The sequence below is a fragment of the Rattus norvegicus genome, chromosome 1 (genome assembly GCF_021556685.1).
Source record: "Rattus norvegicus strain SHRSP/BbbUtx chromosome 1, alternate assembly SHRSP_T2T, whole genome shotgun sequence".
NCBI classification, from domain to species: domain Eukaryota; kingdom Metazoa; phylum Chordata; class Mammalia; order Rodentia; family Muridae; genus Rattus; species Rattus norvegicus.
In genome coordinates, this window is record NC_141534.1 from 61813389 (window position 1) to 61819334 (window position 5946).

Sequence of the window (5946 nt, forward strand, 5' to 3'; positions counted from 1 at the left end):
TTATAGTTTTTAGCAGGGCATTTAAAATACATGCTTTTTAGAAAACCATTTATTTATTTCCTTTACAATCCTGTCTTCCCAGTAACCCACTGTACAAATCTTCCCTCCATCACACTTTTCCTGAAATGGCAAAGCTTGTTTCAGGGTGTCAACTCCCATGAATGCTTTTTAAAAGATTGTAAAACAGATACCTGAGGAAAAAGTATGCCTTTTATGCAGTTTTAAGCATCTGATTGTTTACTTCTTTACATTTCACAAGAACAGACCCCTCTACATAGACCTGAAGTTAGGAGCTAAATTTCAGGAGTGACAATGCCAAAAACAGCATGCATCAGTGTATAGAAACAATCTTTTTATTCCTTTGTAGACACAGGAACAGCTGGCTACTTGGCCAGTGAGCCATAAAGCAGTGTCAGGTCTGGTTATATAACCATTCCCCAGTTTTTGTTACCTCCTCTGTGAGGAAGAAACATGCATGAAATTTTGCTAATATCTCTGGTGAGTCCCTGAAGTAGTATAGCTTCCTCTTTTCTTTTCTCAGCCTCTTACCCCTTCCAAGGAAGAGCTTCAGGAAGTTTTACCTACTTGAGCTCCATTGAGTAGAGGCTGGCAAGGGTCTCTAGTGTGACAGTGATATGTGGATCCAGAGGTCCTCAGTGGAATCTAGCACATGCAGCCAGGAGCACCTGAACCCTTCCTCCAAGTCAGTTGCCCCTGCTTCCACTCTGACCAAGAGTGGTCCTGGCCATTGGGAAACCCCAGCAGAGGTGCTGCCCACCACTGTGACTGTCTCCCAGCCCATATGAACAGACCTCCCTCCACCACCTCCTCTACCACAGGTCCACTACACCAGATATTGGTGGCATTTCAGTGGATTTGCCACTCCCCCCTCCTTCTGCAAACAAGGCAGCATCCCAGTCTGCACAGGTGGCTGGGAAAAAAGAGTGAGGAGCAGCAGTGGTGGTCTGAGATATAGAAGGCCTGTCTGGACAAGGAAGCAGAGAGGAAGCACAGGGAGCAGGAGAGGAAAGGGCGACAGATGCACTCTCATTCCCTGAACTTGCTTCCTTCTCATCTTTGACCACACCGACCAAACCAGGAAATCCTTCCACACTGCAGAGGCCCCAAGAAACAGTCATTCTGGTGTTGTAGTCCCTGCAGCAGCCCCCCACTATTGAGCACAGGTATCTGCAGTTCATAACTATCAGAAAAGAGGAGTTGTCCTCTGGGGAGTCTGTCCCCAGACCCATAAAAATAAGATGTCAGGAAGAAGCTGGAGAAGCAACAGCAAATGCACCTTGTGGATATGCTAAGCAAGGAGATCCATGAGTTGCAAAACAAGGGGGACGGTAGTGCAGAGGAGAGTGACTGCCTGTGGACGCTTATGCTGGAGTGGCAGTTCCAGAAGAGACTTCAGGCCATATTTCTTGCGTTTCTCCCAGGTTCATTTCATAAAACTGTTCAAGAAGCACATTTGATGTTTCCATAGTAGAAATTTATAACAACAATGTTTTTGCCCTTCTGGCCTTAGACAGTTCTACAGTGGTGTCTATGGTTAAGTGCCAGGCAGTGAGAACCCAGGAGTGACATTCAGAGGTACACAGGATGACCAGCAGGTGAGGTGCTCCTGGAGCCCAGTGTCCTGAGTGCAGGTCCTCAACCTTACAGCTGCCCACTCCAGCTGTGCCTGGGATGGAGCCAGTGCTACCAACCTAGGAAGCAGCTCAGGGAGTGTGCTTAGTATGTGCCCCATTGCTTCAGTGCATGACAAGGTTAATCTGCAGGAGTAGCAAGGATTTTAGCCAGCTCTCGTTCTGTATCTGAGGAAGAACATGTCTTTAAGAACATCAAGATGCTCACCTCTAGCACATATCAGCTTTATATATCAAAGATATCATAATAAAGCTGTTTAAAACATAAAAAGTTATAAGGTGGCTCAAGGGTAGGATTACTGACCCTGAGTATTATATCTAATTACACACACACACACACACACACACACACACACACACACACACACACACACAGAAAGAGCTACAAAAGTTGGAAAAATAAACGAATCTTAAAAATATATAAATAAATGTATAATTATTAAAATCTATATGAGAGTCAATGTTTATCACCCAGCATTGAGGAAGGGGCTTAGAGAAATGAATTATCCCCCTCCAACCTCAAAAAACATACGCACACACACAGTCAATGACATGTGTAATTATACCAGGAAATACCTTTATTTTATAGAATGTCATAATCGAAAGTAAGAACCATCTTTTTTGTTAAGGGTTGCCAATACATTCTTTTTCCAAGGTGTGTGCATCTGTGCCAGTCTTGTTCATTATGGTATGGAAGAGGCCCCTGACCTGTGAGCCTAGAGGTGAGCAGGGGATCTTTGCTCCATTCTGAGACTGAGAAAGGCAGGATGCCCACTCAAGGGTCCATTGCAGGGAAGGTTTTCAAGCTATGGATAGTCCTGGAAAAGCCTATACCAGGCACACAGTTAGCAGTGATGTGTTTGCAGGGAGTCCAAGGAACCAGCTTTGTACTGATGCAGGTGGGCAAGCATTTATCATCCACCTCCCACTCTGACAGCAATGAGAGTATTGCTTAAGTTTTATTTCATAGATTTGATCCCTGACCAAAATACCAAAAACTCCACCCCAAAAACTGCACCCTTAATGATGTAGCAAATAGAATAGTGGATGCTAGGCCAGGAACCTTTGACTCTTCTAATACCATTGTGTATTTCCGAGCAAGGAAGGAGAAGTGTCAATGGACAGCAGTCTGTTTCCCCACGAGTACTCTACCACTGAGTTGGTAGCCTTAGCCCTCCTCACCTCTAGAAAAAGGGTGTCACTAAGTTGTCCAAGCTGATCTTAAACTCATGATGTAGACCAGGCTAGCCTTGAAGTTCTGATCCCCCTACCTATGGTGTGTCTTGAGTGTCTGGTATTACAGGCCCGTTTCTCTATGGATTAGTAGCCCATGGAAGAGTCCATGATCCCATGACCCTCTAGTTCTCACCCTGTGGAGCTATTGGCCTAAGGGGGAGATGGAGTCCATCTGAAGGTATGGTTCAACAAGACAACTCTATAGAGTGGGGAACTCATCATTCATATTGGGTCCCTGCTGGGAAGAGGAGAAATCAAGAGGAGGGAGGAGATTGGTGTTGTGGAATCTTCCTCTTCCTCATCTTTCTCCTCCTCCTCCTCCTTCTGCTGCTAATGCTGCTGGTGCTATTGCTGTTTCTCCTGTTGGTGCTGTAACTTCTGCTGTTGTCTTTTCCTTGGCCATGTGTCTGAAATCACCTCCTGTTTATTCTCAGGACATGACAGAATTTCAAGATGGCACTGTGAGAGAAAAAAAGTCAATTTATTCTAAGCAAAAATCTTATGCGGTAGAATACTTAGATTACCATTTGGAGCTTTGATTGCCTTATTATTTTATTAAATCTTTTAGAAATGTTACATATATATATATATATATATATATGTGTGTGTGTGTAACAATATATATTATTTGCTAGGTCTTAGGAATGAAAAAATCAGTATGCAAAACAATATGCATGCATGCAGGATTCTGACCTTCAACAATAACCCACAAAGTAGGTTGTTGATACTTATTCAGTGACAAACCTTGTTATTAATTTTAAGGCTTACTGGAGTGGGATGTTACATTTGAAAACATAAGACTCTGTTCTGCAGCACTTGTGATTGATGACCACATGTGCTAGAACCAGTAGCCCATGGATGAGTCCAAGAGCCCATGAATCTCTAGTCCTCACCCTGTGGGAGCTATTGGCCTAAGGGGGAGCTGGAGTCCATCTGAAGGGATGGGTCAACAAGAAAACTCTGTAGAGTGGGGAATTCATATTGAGTCCCTGCTGGGAAGAGGAGAAATCAAGAAGAGGGAGAAGGCTTGGTGTTGCGGAAACCTCATAAAAGAACTTAGAGCAGATACAAGGTAAGAATTGTGGGGAAAATGGAAACCAGAGACAAGAGGAAGGACCAGCATAGAGCAAACTAGAAAGGACAAAGCATGAAGGTACCTGGGCTGTGCCTGCTGCTTGTTATCTGGACTCTCCCTGTGGCTCATTTCTGGGGGGAGATTCTGTTCTGCCCCAGGCGAGCTTTCTTTCTCCTTGGCAAGCAGCAACAAAGCTTTATCAGGGCATTTGCTATATTCCTGGTCCACCCCTTAAAACCTCTGTGCCGGACCCTGCTGGAGATGGGCTTATCCTCTAATGGGGCTCTGTGGGAGAGTAGATTATCTTCTTTTATTTCCTTGTTGCTACTCTTCTCACTGAAGATGTTTGTTGTTTGAATGTATGGGACACTCATGGCACATTTGTGATAGTGGTCCTGTGTAGGTGTTAACGGTAGTGGCCTGAGACGACCAGCCGCAGTGGACCTTCTTCCTCCTTTTGGATGAACCTTCTGGCCATAATGAGATACGTGACCTTGGGAGAATGACACCTGCAAGGTGCCTAGGACTGGCAGGCTTCCACTCCTCTTTCTTTGTAATCTAAAAGCAGCAGCAGGGTCAAGGCTAGGAAATGGGGCTGCAATGGGACTCACTTGCTGTGCCTGGGCTGTGCAGCCATACCCCGGGAGAGCCTGCTGTTGTAGGAAGCAATAAGTTGACATTTCCTCATTATATTTTCTTTTTATTAGGGAGTATTTTATTACAGAGGCTTGAAATCCCATGCATTTCATCGCACCCAAAATTTCAGGGTCTGGCCTGAGGGGAAGCAGTTCTTCACAACGAACTGTGAACCCCTTCCCGTGTTCTTTGAACCAGGCGTGTTTCATCACCTCGCTGGCTGTTGGTCTATACATTGGATTTACTGTTAGTAATTGACTAAGGAGGTTCTCCAGGTCTTCTGAAACCCCACAGGGGGCAGGATACACCCCTGCAACAACTTGTTTTTGTAATTCTTGGATGATCACAGAATCAAATGGGAGCTTTCCCACTACCATATAATACAAGACCACTCCTATTGTCCACATATCATTCTTCATCCCGTCATACACTAGTCCAAGGAAGCATTCTGGGAAACCAAAAGAATACGCACCGCAGTGCTGGTTTAGCATTTGTCCAGGTTGTGTTTCGGTGCTAAGCCCAAAGTCGATGACTTTGACCTTTTTGTTTTTACCAATCATTATATTTTCCACTTTCAGGTCTCGGTGAACAATCCCCTTTCCATGGCAGTAGCTCACTGCTGATAATATCTGTTCAAATATTTGCCGGGCCTCATCCTCCTCTATGTGCCCTGACTCTCTGATGTACTGGTAGAGTTGTTGGCCTTCCACCAGCTCCATTATGAGGTATATTCTAGTTTTGTTTTCAATGACTTGTAAGAGAGAAACAATGTTGGGGTGGTTGATCTTTCTCATTATGTTTTCTTCTGTCATGGCTGGCCGGAACCACTGCTTGTTCTTTCGGAGAACTTTGACCGCCACTCGGGTTCCTGTGAGACGGCGGTGGGCCAGGAGGACCTTGGCATAGCTTCCTTTTCCAATAGTCTTCAGTACTTTATATTGGGAATGAAAGGTTCCCTCCTGAGAGATACTGGGATCGGGACTAGAAGGTGGTAACTCCTCCTCAGTCTCTGTAGGCATTTTATCAGTACTAATGCTACCTAAAAATAACAAACAAATGGAATCAAATAATGAAAAAGATGGAGCAATTCAGGAACTAAAATTACACATGTGGAACCTAAAAGAAACAAACGAAACAAAAAGAAAAAAATAATAACAAAGAAAAGACTAGACTAGAAAAATAGAGTAAAATTATGAACAGGGGGAAATATGAAGAATCATAAGTAAAAGCCACCCAAATAACCAACCCCAAAAGAGAAAGCCAAGAGCACACAAATACTAAATGTAATGATGAAAATAAAAATTGTTATACTACAATAGGATTGGGCGGCCAAAGCTGATCAATACT

General features: G+C 44.1%; 1 pseudogene; it reads right to left on the reverse strand.

The window, feature by feature from the left end:
• Nucleotides 1–1773: 1773 nt before the first annotated feature.
• LOC148007080 (sperm motility kinase Y pseudogene) lies at nt 1774–5618 on the reverse strand (annotated as a pseudogene).
• Nucleotides 5619–5946: the final 328 nt, after the last annotated feature.